At 40.2% G+C, this 23,293-nt stretch overlaps 1 long non-coding RNA gene across 1 annotated transcript in view; it reads right to left on the bottom strand.

The window, feature by feature from the left end:
• Positions 1-1,423: 1,423 nt before the first annotated feature.
• Positions 1,424-23,293, bottom strand: part of LOC125721209 (uncharacterized) — a 47,266-nt gene continuing 25,396 nt past the window's right edge. Inside the window, exons 2-7 of the long non-coding RNA XR_007385723.1 lie at positions 23,052-23,120; positions 22,703-22,794; positions 20,320-20,458; positions 18,378-19,648; positions 16,848-16,951; positions 1,424-1,542 (exon numbers count right to left, since the gene is read on the bottom strand). This is a non-coding gene — a long non-coding RNA (uncharacterized LOC125721209). The remainder of the gene's footprint in view (positions 1,543-16,847; positions 16,952-18,377; positions 19,649-20,319; positions 20,459-22,702; positions 22,795-23,051; positions 23,121-23,293) is intronic.

Here is a 23,293-nt window from a genome sequence, read left to right as displayed (position 1 = left end):
AAAAACACCGTAAGTGTAAATCCAACATGCAAGCAATGCAGCAACAAATGACATGAAAATTATTTGCATTGCATAAAATGCATAAAATTGGCATTAACTGCTAATCGCCCCACTTTTGCATAATAAACCAAAATGAGCTTGAACTTGAAATTGAATTCACTGGCATGAGAATTTGCCTTTAAATGTATAAACCATGTATAAAATGCATAAAACCATGATGAGTCCTATAATTCACTGCAGTAGTAGCAGAATAAAAAGGCAAGTGCTAAGTCATTTTACTGAAAAATGTACTGTGTGTGTATATATATATATATATATATATATAGACACGCACACTCACACACCCTGCTGAAAAAAATTAAAGGAACACTTTTTAATCAGAGTATAGCATCAAGTCAATTAAACTTCTGCGATATTGATCTGATAAATTAAATATCAGAGGGGGTTATTAATCAGTTTTAGCTGTTTTGGTGTTAATGAAATTAACAACAGGTGCACTAGGATCAATGAGACGACCCCCAAAACAGGAATGGTTTAATAGGTAGAGGCCACTGACATTTTTCCCTCCTCATCTTTCTGGAATGTTTTTTTCACTAGTTTTGCATTTGGCTACAGTCAGTGTCACTACTGGTAGCATGAGGCGATACCTGGACCCTACAGAGGTTGCACAGGTAGTCCAACTCCTCCAGGATGGTGCATCAATATGTGCTATTGCCAGAAGATTTGCTGTCTCTCCCAGCACAGTCTCAAGATTCCAGGAGACAGGCAGATACTCAAGGAGAGCTGGACAGGGTCGTAGAAGGTCCTTAACCCATCAGCAGGACCAGTATCTGCTCCTTTGTGCAAGGAGGAACAGGATGAACACTGCTAGAGCCCTACAGAATGAGCTCCAGCAGGCCACTGGTGTGAACGTCTCATTCAGACCAAACAATCAGAAACAGACTTCATGAGGTTGGCCTGAGGGCCTGACGTCCTCTAGTGGGCCCTGTGCTCACTACCCGGTACCGTGGTGCTCGACTGGTATTCGCCATAGAATACCAAACTTGGCAGGTCCATAACTGGCACTCTGTGCTTTTCACAGATGAGAGCAGGTTTATCCTGAGCACATGTGACAGACATGAAAAGGTCTGGAGAAGCCGTGGAGAATGTTATTCTGCCTGTAACATTGTTCTGCATGACCAGTTTGGCGGTGGGTCAGTGAGGGTCTGGCGAGGCATATTCATGGAGGGATGCACAGACCTCTACAGGCTAGGCAATGGCACCTTAACTTCCATTAGGTATCGGGATGAAATCCTTGGACCCATAGTCAGACCCTAAACTGGTGCAGTGGGTCCTCCTGGTGCATGACAATGCCTGACCTCATGTGGCAAGAGTATGTAGGCAGTTCCTGGAGGATGAAGGAATTGATACAATTGACTGCCCCCCACGCTCACCTGACCTAAGTCCAGTAGATCACCTCTGGGACATTATGTTTCGGTCCATCTGACGCTGCCAGGTCGCACCTCAGCCTGACGAGGAGCTCAGTGATGCCCTGGGCCAGATCTGGGTGGAGATCCCACAGGACACAATCCATTGTCTCATTAGGAGCATGTCCCGGCATTGTCAAGTAGGTTGATCATTTTCATTTCCATCAAACAATGGCCATCCTCGTTCCTAACACATTACCCAGTCCATATCAATATTGATATTCAGCATGATTTTTTTCTCCCATTGAGATTTGATGTGTTTTCAGCAGTGCAGAAAATAGTACAAATAAACCTTTATATGGATAAGTGTGTCTAAACTTTTGAGTGGCACTGTATGTTATGCAGATTATATATTAAGAAAGTGCAACAAAGGGATTTTTTCTGTATTTTGCAAAGCATGGTGCTGCCAGTCATAGTAACACATGCCAGTTGGTGACCATGGGCACATTCCGCAGTCTGACAATGTAAGAAAATAAAGTTTGTTTACAAAACAATAAACCTTTCATTAGTAGCATACATGTAAGATTCACCACAACCATGATTCCCCTTCACATTGCAACACTTACATTCATTTATTTGGCGGTCTCTTTTTGCATGGCAAAATAAAAGAAGGCAGAAAGTATATTATATTAGCAGTCATTAAACTGTTCTTACCATGTGCTAAAAATAGTTCAATTAATGGAAAGTTACACTGGAGATTCCAGATCCGATTGTGGGTCTCAATACCATTATTGATTTTTTTCTTTTTTTTTTTTTTTTTTGCTTTCTTCCAATGTATTAAATTGCTTTAGGGAAGAATGCATTACACACTTTTGCAAATAAATCCATAACGCAAAACTAGCACAGTTTTGTGTGGTCCAGCTAAATCAACGCACCATTTTTATCATATCCTGCAGTATATTACAGATGCATCTCCTGCGTCCATCTCTTTATTGATGTGCACTGCGTATTAATAGGTCAATTATCCAGTTATAATTCTACTTTATAATGATCATTGTCACTTCCAATTTAGATTAATGTTTGAAAAGAATTGTATGAACCTGAATGTGAATTTGAGGGAGGTCACTGACACTAGCTAGCTGGGTTTGTTGAACGCAAAGCAGTTGCTAAACTTACTAATGCAAAATATTACGCTGACAGACAGTTATAACTTTCTCAGGCCTGATCATTTGCCTTCCTGAAAGGATTCGGCGGTGTGTGCATACAGTACATTAAATCAGTCATTCTAAAGCAATACTTTTTCTGAAGGATTTTACATATGCTGTAATATAGAGCATACCTATGTGCATGTAGCTTTACACAAGCGCGTCAAATCAAGCCATACAGCACTATGGCAGTGCTAGCCTACTATTCAACAATGTACAGGTATTGCAAGTAACTACATTTAATGCGGCTGCACCCGTAGTGGAATCACTAAGGGCAAACGGATGAGTGCTTGCATTAAAACATTCATCTCTGTCCAGACAGGGTGATATTGTGCTGGCTAGCATGTTATTAAAATTTAAATCAGCTTTCATGGGGAGGCAAGGTAGTGGGTACTTTGAAATATGCATATTCGTACCTTGTGGAAAGTCTAAAAATAAAAACAGCAGCATTAAGATGGACAGACGCATGCTACGAGATGCACACATTGGCAGACTTGGGTTCCCATATGAACACTGAAATTGTCCCGGGATATAGCCAGCAAATGATTTAGGGGAAGCTTGTTTCCTTCAAAAGCAGCCCTCCAGGCTATTGTGTGCTTTAAAGCACATGGGATACATGATGAGGCAAATCCTTATAGGTAGCCACACATAGTCCCTCAGGGAACAGATGCATGTTGTCTGACATGGGTGGGTGACCTTATCACATGGTCCAGCTACCCCTGCTTTGACCGTCTGCTAGTCCCAAGCAGGGATTTCCTCCTTTGTGGTGCCAGTTACAATATGTATACTACAGATTCCATGTCTCGCATTGTCTAGCATAATATGTGAAAAGGGGCTCATCTGCCAAAATTATCTTCTTCTCACAGGTCATTCATTAACCATGGTTATGCAAAGTATACATTAAGTTTCTTATAAGAAACCCTAGAGGAGGACATTTCTGGTCCAGAAAGTAAAAATCCAAATCAAGATTTTGTTTCAACCAGCCAGCTGAGTTCTCTGTGACTGTGACTCTTTATGCTCAACTGGTTGGTTGAAACAAAATCATGGTTTGGATTTTTGCTTTCTGGGACTGAAATGTCCGCCTCTTTAATGACTCTATCAGATGGGAGTTGCCCGAGTAACTGCTGTGGGATTGTGTTTACGTGTCCTGCCACGGACTGGCATCCTTCCTCTGGTGTCCCCCTGCCTTGTGCCGTATGTCACACGGGCGGCCATCCAGATCTCCCTTGGCACCCCCCTGACCTTGTGTAGGATACGCAGTCAGGAGATGGATGGATGGGCGGATGCCTGTGTAACCTTCAAAATGCATACATTTGAAGAGTTTAGATGCAAAACCCTCTAAATACACCTGACCACTGTTAAAAGAACATTTTTTATTGGGCACCTATTTTTAAGTTCAGTCACTTAATTTGATAAGGCAATGATAAGGATATTAGTTAGTGATTTTTTTTTCAGAAATGTAACTTCAGCCAATTCAGTCCTTTTCAACAAATAATTTTTTCTTTTGTGTCAAAATCAGCTAAATCGACAGGTTCTTTTCTCGCAAAAACCTCTAAATCCACCTCGTCCACAAAGACATAGGAAAAAGTTGCAAAATCACTTAAGATGCAACTGGGAACACTGAAATTAATGACAGCATGCACAAGCAATTGGGTGGGGGGAGGTAGGTTCATTCATACTAATACCCATGTTCCATAATCATTTTCGGTTGGGACCTGTGATCGTGAGCTCATCCTACCCAATTTCTCTGCAGTCACTCTTCTGCCCAGTATGAATGAAGGCAAAGGGCCCAAATATATGATAAAAAGATTGAGAAAAAGATTCACACAGTAGGATATAGCTACAATGGCACAAAATGGCAGTACATTTATTTTAACAACAGAACAGACAATACACAAAAAATTCAACAAAACAAAATACATGACAGGAACCGATGTTTTATCTTTTAAAACCATATGCTTGATCGACACATCTCTTTGTCGTCTCTTCTCTTTAGCCTTCATTTGTTGCCACCTCCATTTGCATGGCATAACATCCATACTGTATGAGACAGAAGAATGGCATCTTGTTTGACTTTATTGCAGGTGTAATAGAGCTGTTGATTGATGTATGATAAGTCCATTTCCGTGAGAGCAACAGTAGCGCAGAAAAAATTTTCATGAATGCATGCTATACTTGCAATCAAGCCATTTCCACTGTATCGGTTTTCTTTCGCCTTATAACGGGCAGAGTTTTGAGGGTGATGATGTTTTCTTTATCCATTTGCTGTCATTAGGACAGGCTCATCCATGCCGTCGTATTCCATGTTCGATTTTAAAGTCACAAGAACACTGTTTACAAAAACCCGACTCCTCAGCGCAGCGAAAATACTTGAAGTCACGATTCGATCGTGCGTTCTGATTGGCTCTCGGAACATAGTGGATTTTGTTGCGAAAGGTTAGTGGTGGTTAAAGGAATCTGCCAACAAATAAATATTTAAGATGAGGCAGAGAGTGGTATCTCGCTCTTCTCTCCCACAGTCAGCAGCAGATGCAAGAGAAGATCAATGTGCTGGCAACCACATCATCACAGGTTGGACTCAACATCCACACGGAGAAGACCAAGATTCTGAAGACCAACTCCAACAGCAACAACCCAGTCACCGTGAATGGAAGTTCCCTGGAGGAGGTACAGTCCTTCACCTACCTGGGCAGCATCATCGACCAGCACGGTGGAACAGATACAGACGTCAAGGCAAGGATCGGCAAAGCAAGAGCCGCCTTCATCCAGCTCAAGAACATCTGGGCTTCCAGAGAACTGACCTTGACCACCAAGATCCGTCTGTTCAATTCCAACGTGAAGTCAGTATTGTTGTACGGGGCCGAAACCTGGAGGACAACCAAAACCAACATCCGAAGAATCCAGACGTTCATCAACACCTGTCTCAGAAAGATTCTCCACATCCGCTGGCCAGACACCATCAGTAACACCAACCTATGGGAAAAGACCTACCAACCTTCAGTAGAAGCAGAAATCTGGAAGAGAAGATGGGGATGGATAGGGCATACCCTCCGCAAACCACAAACCAACATGACCAGACAGGCTCTCAGATGGAACCCCCAAAGCAAGCGGAAGAGAGGCCGTCCAAGAAACACCTGGAGATGAGACCTCGAGGCAGAAATGACAAGGATGGGCTACACCTGGAGTCAACTAGAAAGAATGGCCCAGGACAGAAACCTCTGGAGATCTACCTTTGGCGGCCCATACCCCGGAAGGGGTGGAGGGCGAAAATGAAATGAAAGAGAGTGGTATTTAGCAAATCATTTGATTTACATATACTACGTGTGGAGAGCATTCATTCAACATTGTTTACGGAGGTGGCATTTAGCGGTTTTTGCATCTGAACTCTTCATTTGTAACTTTGAATGGCTCTGGGAAAATATTCCTCTGCCATTGATATCTGTAACCGTGTAGTATGTGATCTGAAACAATTGTAATATTTAGACCAAAGGTAAAGTAGAGGTATAAACAATGATAAACAGAAATCATAAACAGCACAATTTGCATTCAAATGCTATGCAATTCATGCATGGAATTGTTAAAAGTGGACCATTCTAAAAGCGGCCCATTCATCTAAACACAGGAATGAAACTATCAATTTTATATCTGTAGAAGAAAGTATTTTTCCTTTCGGCCTTTCTTGATCAGAACTATTCAAATATTCAAGAAATACAAAAGCAATACAAAGCAGAGCGCTTAGACTCTACATTCATGATCTATGACTTGTTTAGAAATGTGTTTTCCACATCCACGCTTCCCACTGCTTATCTAGTACAGGATCACAGGGCAAACTGGGGCCTACCTCTGGCGGCATAAGACATGGGGGTACAGGATGTCTCTGTAGAGGATGCTAGCCCATTGCAGGTTATACACCTACAAATACAATCTCATACTGAAACACATTCTGGTAGCGTGGCCAAGCGGTCTAATGCATTGGGTTTAGGTTCTGGTCTCTCTAGAGGTGTGGGTTTGAATCCCGCTGAAGTGCAAGTTTTCTTTAATTGCAGCTCATGGACAAATAAGATTATTTAAATTGAATTGAATTGAATTCAGAGACAGTAATGAACCTAACTGAGTCTTTAGCCTGTGAGAGGAAATCAACACAACATGGGAAGAACAAGCAAAGTCCACACACACGACAATGACTGGATTCAACCCCCCAATGCTGGAGGTATGAGGCAATAGTGCCGCCCACTGGGTCTTCTTGTCATTACATTGTATTGTGATGTCCATCCATCCATCCATCTTCTAACCACATATTCTGGTCAGGATAGTGGAGGGCCTGGATCCTTCCTCATCAGCACAGGGCACAAGGCTGGCGTGTACACTAGCTGAGGTGCCACACTGTACCATTAATCAAAATTGTTACTGATGTTATTTATACAAACAAGCAAAAAGAATAAATTATCCATCCAAACTATAATGCTTATTACAATTTTATTGCTTTGTTGCTTTACGGCAATGCGATAGATGTCCATGTCCTAGACTGGCATTCCCCTTTCCCATCTCCTTACACTGCAGTGGGCATATGAGTGCGTATGACTGACCACTAGTGCCATATAACATAGCAGTAGAGTGCCATGAGGGCAGGTCCTGCACAGTTGTTTATAACCCAGTAAGGGGAAGGCTGGTGTGAGACAGCAGGACGCAGAATAATAGAGCCAGGCAGGATTCAAGCAATCTTTCTTGTTACCATGGGAACCAATCAGCAGCCCAGTGACTGCCGATGCCTCGTATTATGAACCTCAGCTGAATAAGGTCAGATACATGACTTTATGGGCATGAGGGTAGAGAGTTTAGGCTCCCTTCTCTTGATCGTTTCAGGTTTTCACAATAAAGACATTTGTTTGCTGAAAGTATGCCATCCTATGGCACTGGAAACTTGCGTTCAAACAATATAGTTGAATATAATTTTTAAAAAGGCTTTAAATGCTACCATATTCGAATATTCAAGAAATTTATATTCTACAAAACCTGGGAATATTCTGGTACAGATTAAAATTGTAAAATTTAAATAGGCTTTACTAATATCATATGGTATTGATTTAAATTTTAAAATAAATCATTTTAATGTAAATTTTCCCTTTATTTTATCCAATAACACAATGGTGTCAGTGTGTTCATCACGCAAATGCCAGACTGTCAAAGTTCTCCCCTATAGCCACAGCAGATGAAGGCCAGCTGGAAAGCATTCATTTTAGAAAGTGTTTGGGGGTGATTAGAGAGAGTCTGTTGGCCTTTAGCCTTAGTGCTAACCTGAGAAAGCCGATGCGAGCCCTGAGGACACCTTCCCTAGCTGTTTGATGTTAGCCACTGCCCTCTAAGGCCTCAGTGAAAGCTACGCTTTGCCCTTCATCCGGTGAGGCCTTGACAAGCACACAGAATGTAAAAGGAGAGCTATTAGCATTTTATTACAGGATGTCAATAGGGGCAGGATAGGACAAAGCAATGTGCAACCGTCGTGCTAAACATAAAAAGGACCCGACCGTGAAGACACATTATACATCAAAATGCATGTGTTACAGAAGGGAAAAGCAGCTGTGAGGCAAATAAAATGCTTTAGGACGACAGACCTATCCTAAAAATGCCACACATATTTTAGTATATATAAAAAATATAAATTTCAGCATCTGGTTTTTCTGTTCTTTTCAAAAGACAATCCTGAAACATGACACTTGAATATATCCATCCATCCATCCATCCATCCATCCATCCATTTTAAAAACCACTTATCCTACTGCGTCGCAGGGGGTGCGGAGCCTATCCTGGAAGCAATGGGCACGAGGCAGGGAACAACCCAGAATGGGGGGCCAGCCCATCGCAGGGCACACTCACACACCATTCACTCACGCATGCACACCTACGGGCATTTTAGCAACTCCAATGAGCCTCACCATGCTTTTGGACTGTGGTGGGAAACCGGAGAACCCAGAGGAAACCCCACGACGACATGCAAACTCCGCACACATGTGACCCAGGTGGAGACTCGAACCTGGGTCCCAGAGTTGTGTGTATATATATATATATATATATATATATATATATATATATATATGTATATGTATATGTTCTGTCTCCTCTCTGTCTGTTCTGTTTGTCTCCTAGCTGAAAGTACACAGCCATCATACAGTACAGTTCTGAAACGAGAAAGATTTTTTTCAAGAAATCGCCACACTTACAGTCCCATTTGAATAGTAATTTGACTTCTTCATCCAGGGAAATCCAAGCATGTATTTTTCTGTAATTTATCTGACAAGCCATCTGGAGCTGAGGCATTTGTCAGAAATTGTCGCGATAGAATTCAGCGTAGGTACTGACACCATTTTGGCACACAAAGGAAGAAGAAAATAATAAAAGAACATTTTTTCATCACGTTTTAACGATAATTCTTTTGGTGAAGAGTCATTCAATAATGATCAAACTTCGTTATTAATTTCTGGACACAGAATTAATCAATTAAATAAAAAATTATAAAAATATGTATACAATGCAGAAAGTGAAACTTCTGGAGATGTATAATCTTTGCATAGATTCTCGGCACATTTGGAGAGTCACAGCACAGTTAAGAAATCCTGGAGCCCCCTGACACCAGCTCAGCATAGGGCCCCTTCCCCAGTCAGCAACCCATTAACAGCAGCTCTGGACCCTGGAGAGGATACCAGTCCATTGTAGGTCGCATGCCAACAAACGCTATGGGTGATTCAGAGAAACCATGTAACTTAACGGCGTGTTGTATGTACCTGAAAGCGACACATGCAAACACAGCGCACAGAGAGCAGCGGGGTACAAACCCCAACTCAGCAGCTATGTTGCAAACCTGCTACCCATTGAGCTACCCTAATGTAATTCAGCTATTTATAACGGAAACCGGCATGATGATGTGGGTATTGCTTATTTTTATTCCTTTCAAAATGTTTATTTATGTAAAATTTTCATTATGCATTGGTTTGGTATCAAGGATGGTCGTCTCAGAAAGAATACATGCCTATAAAGGAGAATTTGCACGTAAATTGTGGTTCTGTGAATCAACAAGATGGTTTTCTGGCTCAAAACATTGCGGACAGGAACAGCCTCCACTCTGATGAAATGTGGTTTCGTCTGAGAATAGTAATTGGCAGAAAATTGTGTGTGGAATTCTGTTTTCCTGATCAAAGACCAGTAGCTGCTTTATTCTTTATCACCCGTCCTTACTTTCTGGTTGGTGCACAGTTCCCTCTGAAGAATTCAGAATAGGCTGCTTCCATCTCTAGGAAATGCATTGCGCTGTGAGACTTGTGTGAATATATCTGCATTACATTTCTGTTTCAAAAGGGAGTTTCATCAACAGAATGTGATGGGCGTCCCACTACTCAGCCCGGGGGCATCAAAAAACTACTGAAATCAGGCTTTTAATCCTAAACAGAATTTACATTTTGACCTAAACTAGAGTTTAATCATTAATTGATAAAAAAAGGGTCACCTGAAAGAACTAAAGGTGTCAAAGGGCAGGGCCGGCTCTACTTTTCCAAGGGCCGAAGGCAAAGCTTTACTTGGGAGGCTCCCCTTACCGAGAAAACCGATGATCATTTCACTTCCCAGAGCAACTGTCTATTCTTCCTATAGCTAAGGTCAGTCCTGACAGGAAGTGCTATCTCACACTAAACCTCAGCTCTTTGAAGAACGTAATCAATATAAATAACGTGGTTTAACATGTCAGGAAAAAACACATACATTTTTATTTATTTTTATAGCACACAATAGTTTTGACGTTCTTTTAAACAGTGACACAAAACTAAAGAGATGATTGGGTGAATGGATTTGTAGAGTTTGACACATTATAATATGCAGTTAACTAATTATGCATTACCTTGGCTAATACAAGGGACACAATTTTAATTTTAACTGAATGCTGGAGGAATTCAGAGAGTGAAGCTACTAGGCTATCATCTGCTGTAAGCTACATAAGACCACTGCTGTAGCTGCAAGAGGAAATATTTCAGTCACATAAGACACCAAACTGCCTGTTCATGTAGTCAGTGAGCCTCTTGTCACTTTGTAAAGGGGCAGAGACTTATTCTTATCTGTCAAGGTAGAAAAAACAAATGCTGGGAATATAAGAACTTGTTAGAGTAAAATGTCCTGTTTTATATGTTGACTGGATGAGGTTTATGATAGTACGGTACTGCGCCAGTAAGTGTACTCCCTGCTGCATTAAAGTTTCATACAAACAATATTTATTTGCACTCTACAGGGTAAAATTGTGTGGTTTAAGAGTCACGACTCAGCTGACAAACAGCCAGGAAGCACAGCTGGGTTGTGGGTTCGATGTCCACCCTTGGGTAAACTAGTGTCTCTAAATTGCCATGGGTGTGTAAATGCATGTGTTATACTTCTCTGATGTGGTAAAAGTCAACTACGCAAGTCTTATGACACAGGAATAATGTGTATGAAACATCGTGGTGTATCATTTGTCATTTGAACCACAACATTTCAAACACATTAGTCTAATACATTTTGCTGAAATAGGTTTAAATGTAATTTGTGGCGGGACTGGTATTGATCAGCTATTAATATTTATAATTAAGGTTTTTCTTAGTGGAGAATTCATACAACAGCTTGTGTCTGTCACATTTTGTTTCGTGCACTGAATTGATAAATGGTTTCATTGTGGCCGGCAGTATGACAGACACATGCGATTCATAAAGTAACAATTAGCTAAACACCCCACATATGTAACCAAATCTGCCCAGATACAGTGTTTGCATTTAAACTGACAATTACGAATAGGAAAAGGAAGACACCTGAGTGAAACACTTGGCATGAAGTATCGCAGAAAGCCAGAAAGAATGGAAACCTCTGTTGTTTAATCATCTATTTGACTGATTCTCTTATTCAGATGCATTTACATGGCTTCTGTTATAATATGCATTATAATATGCACTTAACTAATTGTGCATTACCTTGGCTAATACAAGGGACACAATTTTAACTTTAACTGAATGCTGGAGGAATGTTTTTGGAGCAAAGAGTGAAGAAAAAGCGGCACTCATACACACAAGTGTGGAAATGCGATGGTCCCCATGATGTCAAAATAATAGGTTTTTATCACATTGTGGGGGACATTTGGTCCCTTATATAAACATAACCCACACACACAGAGACACACATACAAACACTAGAAAAGGGGATCCGGATGCAGACGGGCTACCGCTGGATGCAGGACATCAGGCATGTTTACTGATGAAAGAAATGAAACTCAGTCAAAGAAAAACTAGGGGAATGGGAGATAATGCACGTGTATGTGTGTGTGTGTGTGTGTGCGTGTATGTGTGGTGTTTGTATGTGTGTGTGCGCATGTGTGCATTGCACGCACACCATGCAATGGACTGGCATCCTGCTCAGGGTGCCCACTACCTCGTACGCTGTACTTCCTAAGGTAGGAAAAACAGGATCACTGCAACCCTGTACTGGAATAGTGGTTATGGATGGATGGATGGATGGATGGATGGATGGATGGATGGATGGATGGATGGATGGATGGATAGCATTTTAATTATTGGATTTAATTTCAGTGAAAGATATTTATTTTTTTTAATGGGCAGTGGGAGATAAATGCCTATATCACACAATTGCCAAGAAGACTAAGGCACTAATTAGCAGAACCCCCATATATACAATATAAATAATTACACTCAGTACAGTAATACTGTGTTTAATGTTCAGCTGTTGAGCTCAGCATGAAACAAAAGTTAACTTGTTAATAGTTTTGAGGTTTTTTTCCGCACACATATACTTTTGAATAGATGATGTTCTGTTATAAATGGGGGGAAAAAACAGTCAACAGAAAGTCGTTTTGGTTGTATTTAAAATTTCTAAAGCTAACCACCTGCTGGACCACCTGCTTAGAAATCTGTGTGTAGAGCAGATAAGGTGGCATCTGGGCTCGTTTTGGCTTGACTTACTGTTTTAAAAGGATGTCACAGGTGTTCCCAATTTTGTTAACAAGGTATGAACTGCTGGCCGAAATGCCCATCCCTTACAGTGACACAAGTGAAGATATCAACATAAATTTACAGGGGGTGTTTTAAGTCACCCCAACGCTGTTTAACAATCATTTACAATCATTTATTCTTGACCTCACATCAGAGTTCTTGGCAGCCCAACTACCTTCCACGCACGTCCTGATTTTCCCAAGTTCGATGGGTCCCTTGGTCAACAAGGGAGGGGTTTGCATTTAACCAGTCACAGTCTTTCTTGCATTTTAGTTCTTTAAGCAATCACAATCTTCCATGTATTGTAATTCTTTGATCAATCACACCACCAGCTAGGTGGTTGGAAGCCTTGACTTTGAAAATGAGAAAAAAATGGACCAATGTGGTAATGACATACAATGAAGAATGTGACTGGTGAAAGAAGAGAAATACAAGCCCCTCCCTTGTTGACCCAGGGACACGTTGAACTCAGTATGCCCTACTTTACATCTTCTCTTATCATTCCTCGTCTTTGATGTTCTACTGCAGGATCAGCAACCCTTCCCTGACAGCAAGGCACAACTTCCCCAGCAGAATCCAAGTCAAAGACAATATGCTGGTGTTAATGTAGAGAAACCCCTCAAATTAACTCACTCTGCCTGCTACTTATTTTAGGAAATACCAAAATGACCAGGAAGACTGAAATAAAATTTAGTGACTAAAAATTTCTAAACCTACCTCCGCCTTTCTGTCACTGCTAGTGCTCTGTACTCAACTTTAGCAACTAAGCTGACCGCAAATAAGCCTGCTGAAGGTGATTTAACAGCACGCAATGAGATGATTAAGAGGTAAAGGTAATGACACTTTGCTATGGAGGCGTAAGCCCCCGTGAAAATAAATGACACAGAAATGGCCCTTTTGCTGTCTGGCAGCAGCACCGGACGTGGATGCTTGCCATTCAGGCTCCATTAGGCTCTGCTGTCTCTGCTCGTCAAGAGATTTTCAGCAAATCGCAGCACTCTAGAAACTGATTTCTCACAACCAGAATGGAAGTTCATTTTTTCTTGGCAAGGACTATATTCTGAAAAAACATCCATCTTCTGAAACAGCTGTAATATTGTTATATCTCGCAAGACGAACACAGCATTTATCACTGTGACTGATTATTCAGGAAAGCCCTCCTCAAACACACACACACATACTGTAGGCCTGTACTTATTGTGGGGACCATCCATTTATTTCTATGAGTAAAACCCTAATCTCAGCAATGGTGACCTTAACCCCTACTCAGACCTATCCTTATCCATAAGTAACCAAACAAAATATGTCTTTTAGCTATTTTACTTTTTTGATTGGCTTCACTGATGTTTTTATAAAATTGAGTTCTTTCTTGTGGGGAGTGAAAATATGTCAAAATAGCAGGTTTTTATCACATTATGAGGACCTTCTTGAACCTTTATGGCTTTCCAACATTAGTGTTAGCAGGAGAAGAAACAATTTAAGGATGCGCTTGTTGTTCATTCTATCAGAGAAGAAAAAAAACCCACAATGAATATTAAGATAAAGTTATTTCTTTAAACTGCAGCTCTTGGTGTGTCAATTTTTCCACTGTGTTCCATCCTGAGCTTGGAATCACTCCATTTACATAATGCATAATCACACTGGTTTCTGAGAGTAACAGATTTGCAGTAAAAAGCCTTCACTCTAAATAGTGTGTTCCTGCAAGAATGATAAATTGGTAATGGGGCCAACCAGACTGGGAACTAGCTGGGACGACATTCCAACAGTGTTCTGTGATTTTCAGAAAGTTTATGGAGCAATGAAAAAATAGAAGAGTTAGTCCAATATTAAATGCAAAGTTTAACTATAAAGATACATTTTCACTGTGACGAACCTGTTATGAGCAGATTGGTGGAACTCTTTTTACCTTCAGAGGTGAAGAATTATGTCAATCAGTTACCTCTAATGATGGGTAACTGACCAGGTCTAGCAGTGTTCATTTTGAAATGACATACCGTACCCCTGCTAGTTTGGAGGTTGCTGGTGGTCTGAGAATGATCACATGGTAAACATCATACCACCTACCATTCCATCCAATGGCAGCAAATTTCGGAGTCACTGCTACTTTCATGGGAGATCGTTCTACACTAGTGGCCAAAATTGTGGAAACACTTCCAAGTTTTAGAGATTGCAGAACTTGTGCTGTTGCTCCAGCTATTTGTAGCTATCGTCCATATTCATGTGCTAATTTTGAAAGCGTAATGGCAAAAATGCTAGGTGTTTACAGTTTTGGCCCCCAGCCCCGTGAGAATACCTTTGCCTAATGACAGCAACAGGGCTGTTAAAACCAACTGAAGTGAAAGTAAGAGGAAAAAGAAGCATCAATCATACCTAGCAAACATAAGACGCCTGCTAGACATATGAATAATATCTGCATTGCATCAGATGGTTCGGGACCATATCTGTATGCCTGCATGACTGGCAATTCAGGTTCAGTATCTTGGACATCATAGATATGCAGTTCAATATTTGAACATCTGGCTAGGAGATGATTTGGATATCTGTGGACGTGCAAGACACATGTATTACCCAATATTGGACGTTCAGAAAAGACGTCATCAAAACTTTCATTCTGGCTCCTCAGGCGATATCTTTTCAAACTTTATCTTTTCAATTATTTTGAACGTACAGTATACAGACAAAAGCATTGGGATACCTGACCATTACACCTATAGGAACTTTTATGACATCCCATCCTAAATCCATAGGCATCAATATGGAGTTGGTCCCCCCTTTGCTGTTATACCAGGCTTTAATTCATCCAGAAGAGCATTTATGAGTTCGGGCACTGATATTGCTGTCATGCCCAGCTCGTCCTCGTGTGTGCCACGCCCCCTCATTAACCGCATGTGCTGCCCCGATTATAATTACCTGTTTCCTGTTATTTCGGCTTGGCTTGTGTATTTCAGTCTGCATTCAAGTCTGTTTCCCCAGGTCTGTCATTGATGTTGTTTATCGTGCTGTACCCTGCCCTGTCATTTTGAGGAAAAAAACCCCTATTCCTGACTCCACGGCTTCGCTGCCTTCCTGCCCACCGGGCGATCGCAACAATTGGATGCGAAGGCTTGACTCACAATCTTTGTTATAGTTCATCCCAAAGGTGTTTTATGGGGTTGAGGTCAGGGCTCTGTGCGGGCCAGTCTTCCACAGCAAACTCACCCAACCATGTCTTAATGGATGTTGCTTTGTACACTGGGGCCCATACATGCTGGAACAGAAAAGGGCCATCCCCAAACTGTTGGAAGCATAGAATTGTCCAAAATGTCTTGGTATGCTGAAGCATTAACAGTTTCTTTCAGTGGAACTAACGGGCCATCCATTGAAAAACAATCCCATTCCATTCTCCCTCCAGCACCAAATTTTATATTTGGCACAGTGCAGTCAGACAAGGTTCTCCTGGCATCTACCAAACTCAGACTTGTCCATCAGACTGCCAGACAGAAAATTTCAAGATTTGTCACTCCAAAGAACACATTTCCACTGCTCCAGAGTCCAGTGTCAGCATGCTTTACACCACTCCATCCAAGACTTGGCATTGCGCTTTTAGTGACGTGAGGCTTGCATGTAGCTGCTTGGCCATGGAAGCCCATTCCATGTTTTTGTGCTAGAGGAAGTTTGGAACTCTGCTGTTATTAGATCAATAGAGTATCGGCAACTTTATGTACCATGTACCTCAGCACTGGGCGACCCCACTCTGTTACTTTATGTGCTCTGCCACTTTGTGGTTGTGTTTCTGTTGTTCATAAGTGCTCCCACTTGCAATAATAACACTTATTGTTGACCATGAAATATCTAGCAGGAAAGAAATTTGAAAGTGGCATCCTATGATAGTACCTTGCTTGCACTGAGCTCTTCAAAATGACACTTTCCATCACTAATATTTGTCAACACAACTGAATGGCTAGGTTGTTGATTTTATACACCAATGAGTCAGAAGGAAACACTTCAATTTTTAAGTGGCGTGTCTCAATATTTTTGTCCCTTTAGTGTATATTTGTTCAGTGGGTAGGCTTCAAAATGAGGGTCAGGCACTTCCTTTTTGGTTAACAATATTTTCATTTATTGGCTTCATTGAATTTCTTTTATATTAGGTCACCTCATATGTTACATATATCAGAAGCCAGTAAACGTGTCTTTGAAACTGAATATATCATAAAATTGTATTATTGCAAACAAAAAAGAAATACCTTTTTCTCATGTCATTGCTTTTGAACTACTCATCTCTTGCGCATTTCGAAATTCAGCCATCTGCGTGTCAGTTCAGTCATCTGTCGGTTTCTTTGCTCTGCCACTATATATGGGAAATGCACAAAATGTGTCCTGATTTTTGAGGATGTCTTTTAAGCAGTATTGCTTATTGATTTGAATAATAATGTCAAATCTAACCTAGGTTTGTGAAGCAAGTAAATTTACTAGAATAATTTCATACTATGTAATTTGTACTTAAAAGCAATAGAAATGAAGCCATCTAATCAATAAATATCTGACCCAAAATAAAATATCTGACCCAGCTGTTAAATAAATGTTAAGTTTGTTTTGAAAAGTCACAGATTGGCATTCATTTATTTTAGTCATGGTAGCAGAACAATCGGCAAGCATTTTGTCCGACATCTGTTATTATTACAGCGCACTACACAATTATTGGCACCCCTTATAAATATTTGTAAAAAGGGTTAGAAAAAATCCACCTTTTGATGAGGCAGCTTCATGTCACACTGAAAAATTGAGAAAAATTCAACCTTACTGATTAAAATAAATTTATTCCAAGAAAAAAAAATCCTTCATCAAGAAATAATTATCGTTACAAAAACACATGTGCCACGATTATTGGCAGCCCTGGAAATTATAGTGAACACAATGTAACCAAAGCATGTTTCCCCTGTAAATTGTACATCTTTGAGTTTAGTGGAGTGAATAGGAACCTTCAAGCTATAATCCATGACTTCCTGGTTAACAGGGATATGAACATTAGGTGACACAGAGCCCAAATTCCCGTAATCCATCAGCATGGGAAAGATAAGAGAACATGCAAACCAAATGAGGGAGAAGTGTGTTGAACTTCATAAACCTTGTTAGGGTACGTGGCATTATGGACTCCATGAAATACCAGACATTTTAAATCAAAAATTGGCTGCCTCTGCTGGGAAACAAAAACTGGGCCGTCATTGGATCTTCCAGCTAGACAGTGATCCTAAGCACATGTCCAAATCAACACAAAAATGGTTAGCTGACCGCAGAATCAAGCTTCTGCCATGGTCACCTCAGTCCCCTGACCTGAACCCCATTGAAACCTATGGGCTGAGCTGAAGAGGAGAGTGCACAAGAGAGGGCCTCGGACCCTGGATGATCTGGAGAGATTCTGTAAAGAGGAATGGTCTCAATTGCCCTGCTTGGTATTCTCCAACCTTATAAAATGTTATAGGAGAAGACCCAGTGCTGTTATACTGGCAAAGGGAGGTTGTACAAAGTATTAAAAGCAGTCCGTAATCGTGGCACATGTGTTTTTGTTAAAGATAATTATTTCTTGATGAAGGATTTTTTTTTCTTGGAATAAATTTATGTTAATGAAAGGTTGGATATTTCTCAATTTTTCAGCGTGACATAAAGCTGCATCACCAAAAGGTAGATTTTTTCTAACCCTTTTTTACAAATCTTTAGAAGGGGTGCCAATAATTGTGGAGGGCACTATAAGTATTACTGTACCCATTTATACCTACCTGTCTTACACTGCTGTTCAATACGAGGCGTGTGTGAAAATGAATGAACCTGAAGCCCTTACGGAGGCTTGGATGGAATGGGATGGGATGGGATAGCATGTCAGATCCATTCAACACAAGATAAAACCACGGAATGGAAAAACGAAAGTTTCAGCAGGACAGAAAGATCTGGAACAGAGGAAAAACCCACCTTCAGCTGAAACAAAACCATGACATTACCTGATAATATATTTATAAATATAAATCAACCCTTTGAATTTCACCTCCTACATTCCCTGTTCAGGTGTTACATTTCTTAAAAGAAAGAAATAACCACCACAAAAGGTGATTTTTATTTGTTAAGGTAGTTAAGCTATAATGGTATAGATATATAGGAATTTATTAAAAAAAAAAAAGTTGTCAGTTGTATCCTTTTGTATTCAGGACCGAAAAGTCCATTCAAGGGCATAATTAACTTTGGCATTAGTTAAGGAGTGATATTAACATTCGGCGACCCGCCATCACCCTTTGTGCAGAGGATGCAGTATGCTAATGTCACTCATTTACATGTGTCGTCTGAAGTCCCTGGATGAAATGATCTAGAGAGACAGCAACCTCCCTTGTGTGAAGGAAAGGGACTGCAGTATGAAAGAATGAAGAGCAATCTAGTAATGAGGGTTGCTCACCATAGCAGGAGTTCCTGAACTTAACCTCATTTCAGGCGTATAATACAGTATCAGCCTTAAGAGAGAAGACGCTCAGCATCATTCGCCCCAATGTTGTCAAACAAAAATCCAACTCATACATTCCTGGCTCGAAATCATTCATGGAGATCTCTTTGAATATTATTACAGTAATGAAACAGAATCCAGAATGACAGTCACATCTTGCATGGTTGGTAATTTAGGTCATGCAGAGATGGGTAGTGCAGGTCCAGAAAGCAAAAGTCCAGACTAAGATTTTCTTACAACCAACTATTTGAGCATAAAGATTCAATGAAAAGTACTCAACTGGTTGGTTGAAACAAAATCTTGGTCTGGACTTTTGTTTTACCCATCTCTGCATGGAAACGAATACAGGTTTGTGTCCCTTACTGATATACCCATAGAAATAGCATAGAGCAACTTGAAGAGGGTGATTTGTGGCTCAGCAGGCAAAGCCTCTGTGCCTGTAACCAAAAGGTGACCCATTCAAGCCTGGTGTTGGTTGAGTAATCACGTGTCCATGGGCCCTTGAGCATGGCCCTTAACCTCCACAGGCCCCTTTGCTGTGAGCCCTAAGCATGCTGTCACCTGTATGGAGAACAAGATGGGGAAAAGTGAAAGGAGAATGTCCCCACAAGTGCTCCCACAAGACAAAGGAAAGCAACAGAACTTGAAACTTTGCTGTAAAATAAAACAAAGAAGGAAAATATGGAGAATTTATTTCCATTGTGTCAGTCAACACTTTTATGCCTTTATTTTATATTCAGTACTGTACTGTCACTGTAGTACTGCATTGCATTTGGTACAGTACTGTACTGTACCCCATAGAAAAACCCTCAACTGCATCATATGTAATAATAAGAATTGTGTGAGAGAATTTATTATTGCTATTATTATTACTATTATTATTATTATTATTATTATTATTACTATATGTGGTCATTAAGCAATGCAGACCTGTATTACATCTTACATACTTACACGTATTACAAAATGTTTAATTGCACATGCAGTCTTAACCTGGGATCTATCTATATCTATCTGTCTGTCTCAGTCAAACCTTTGCTTTTGGTGGAATTAAAGTCATTACAACATTTTACAACCTCTAAATCTACTTTCATCAATAATATTGATTTAAGTATGTTCACATGGTAGGAATTGTGCACAAAAATGTCTGCATGTGACTATGTTGCACAGGTTGAATTATTGTATACAAACAGGGTTTAGAAAATACATGCAAATCTAATGTTATTACCCACACAAGGCAGAGGTCAACACTGTCCTGGGAATTCGGGTTGTGTGCACTTGGAATTGGAGGGAGGTAACATCAGGACAGACAGACAGCTTCTAGCTGATCCATTATGTATCATTTTTGTTCAAAACCTTTGCCAGTCCACACTCCTCAGAAAAACACATAACAAAAATACGAAAACAAAAGCAAGCTGCAGACATTAGTTTTGCCTGAAAGGTAAAGAGAACAAGAAGTAACTGGTATATTCATTAACTGAAGTTTTATTACAATAATCTGGATTACTGATAAATCTATGTAAATTATGGAATCTAAGACACAAAAATTAGGTGTATTTTGGTTACATCCTATTTGATGATCTGCATCCAGGGGTGTGCACCATTTAGGACTGAACTGAGAATGGCCCTGAAATTTTGATGCGATTCATGAATTTGAATTAGGGTTTAAAACAGGATCCAGAATTTCCATTCGAATTTGAATTTCACAGTGTGTGCAGGCACCCATAAATACTTAAGTGCCTCTGTTGCTTCCTCATGCAATCACAGAGTACATAATCGATTATACATTGATTATTTTTGGGAGACATTTTTGTCCAAAGCAATGTATAAGTGAGGCAAGTAGAACATTACAAATATACGACTGTCAAATAGTCGAAGCTGGGATTCCAGTAATTCCGGCCAGTAATTATTATGGACCAGAGTCATAGTGCAGATAGAGAAAGGAAGGTACCGGTCCACTTATGGCTCCAGATAATTGGACTAAAGGGAACAGAACACACAAACAAAAACAAAAACCAAAAAAAAACAGGAATAGGCAAGGGTACAGAACTTCCAACACATGGTAACATGATCAATGACAGACTAACAAACTGAGTGCGAGCAGGCACTTAAATACACAAGCAAAGGACAGGTGTAACTTGTAATCAACTCAATCAAAGGGAACACAATTAACTAAACACAGGTGAGGTGGATTATAATTAACAGGCAGTGAAAGGTCAATTAACAGATAGGGAGAAAAGGAGCAAACACTAAGGGAAACAAAACTAGGGCAACTGAATGAACAGGAAATAAGGACAATGAACTGTAACTGAAATACCTATACAAATATGAAACCAGGAGAACTAAAATAAAAAACATTTTTGAGATTGGCCTCTGGCCAGCCTTGAACCCACAACCCCAAAAGGGAAGCTAATAACAGTGGTGAAGCACTTAGCCAGGTAAGATGTACAGCGGCATAGGGAGGAAGCAAACACTAGAGAGACAAATGAGGTACAAGACAGGAAGCAACAGGATGGCCAGCAACACCTGCTGGCCAAACGGGAATAAGACACATAGGACAAGAGCAGACAGGCACCGATCCTGACAAGTAACAAGTGTAAGTAGAACAAGAACAACATAAAATCTTCTAGCCTAAGAAGACAATTCAACAATGAGAAGTGCAACATTAAGAACATTCAAGGAACATAGAGGGACATCAGGCTAGTAGAGGAAATCCTGGAATAGCTGGGTCTAGAGGCATTTCTTGAACATGGAGAGGGAGTCTGATGTGGTATGGCACTTTGGATTACGAGCACGTTTCCGAATTATGCTCTCAATCCGAGGTTTTACTGTATAAGGGTTTAAATTTTGCTATTATCTTAAATTTGTTAAACTGTAGAACACTTGCCAGGATAGATGGCGTAATCAGATTTATACTTATTGAAAATTGTGCCTATGCTTCAACTGTGACCTACTGTATGAGTAACATAGGTAAAGTGCAAAGCTTGGCAAAAGAAGGATATCCTTGAGTTATATATCACCTTATGCATGGTAAATTGTGTGAGTTCACTATACAGAATGTCCTACAGCTATAAAACAATGAAGTTAAATGACAAGCAAAAAGATAAAAAAAAAAGATGCCTTCATTGTTTTCCCAACTGCCTGTCCAGCACAGGATGACGATAAGTTTGGAGACTATCACCAGAAACACAAGGCAGGAAAAAACAAAAAAAATTTTAGAACTACAAGAAGAAATCAGAATACCTAGAGGAAGCCCATGCAAACAAGATAAGACGGTGTTTCTTAGCTGTCTGGAGTCAGCGATCTCGCCCAGAGGAACAAACAGAAATCTCACCAAACCGCTTTAAACACTTCAGGTGTTTTTGTCATAGAAACATTAAAAAAACACCCCCAGAAAAACTGAACAGTCTACATTTCAAATGTATATTGTAAGAAACTAAATATATTTTTAGAACTTTGTAAGGAGAATGAAAATAACAAGAGTCACTTGCTTGAGTGTCTGAGTCAGGAAGCTGTCCTGATCGCCCACCTGTTTGCAAACAGTGCTATTAATATGATAAGAATTGAGTTGTTATTGGGTGAAGAAAACAAGTGAAAACACTCAATTTGACTCACATAAACAAGAGCATGTCTGGTTCTGTTTACACTGGCCACTACAGCAAGTTGAAATGAGTTGATTACTAAAGATGCTCCAAGATGATCGCCCCCTGAAGGAGATGTCCAGAATTGTTTGTAATTTAGATAAATAGATAAATAGAAATATGAAACCGCCACACATCGACTGTCCTGGATATCTATGGCCTCTGTGCACCCCACTGAGTGCCTGTGCTTGAAATTTATTGAGGTATTTCTTATAAATACATGTGCAAAATAATGTTTCATGTTTACTTTACCATATGCAGTACTTAATTAACAGGAGTACCTTCAGTGTAATAGAAAATTATGCTCAAGAGCTATGGGTTACCTTCTCAATCGGTGAGACTGCTTCTGATGCCAAGAAGGAAGAAACTCTGCCGGATGGGATCCGCTGATGCTTTTACACCCAGAAAGAATACCAGAAGAAGTAGATGAATACAGAAGAATAGCTTCTAAAGTGTTTTTGTAATTTTTCATTTGCGCAACTCCTGAAGTTTGTTTTCTGGTATAAAACCTCATCTGGTAATCAAAAAAGAATAGAGTTGTTGGGTTACATTGTTATTCGCAGCA

Source organism: Brienomyrus brachyistius, unplaced genomic scaffold (genome assembly GCF_023856365.1).
Source record: "Brienomyrus brachyistius isolate T26 unplaced genomic scaffold, BBRACH_0.4 scaffold32, whole genome shotgun sequence".
NCBI lineage: Eukaryota > Metazoa > Chordata > Actinopteri > Osteoglossiformes > Mormyridae > Brienomyrus > Brienomyrus brachyistius.
This window is presented reverse-complemented; position numbering and strand designations above follow the sequence as displayed.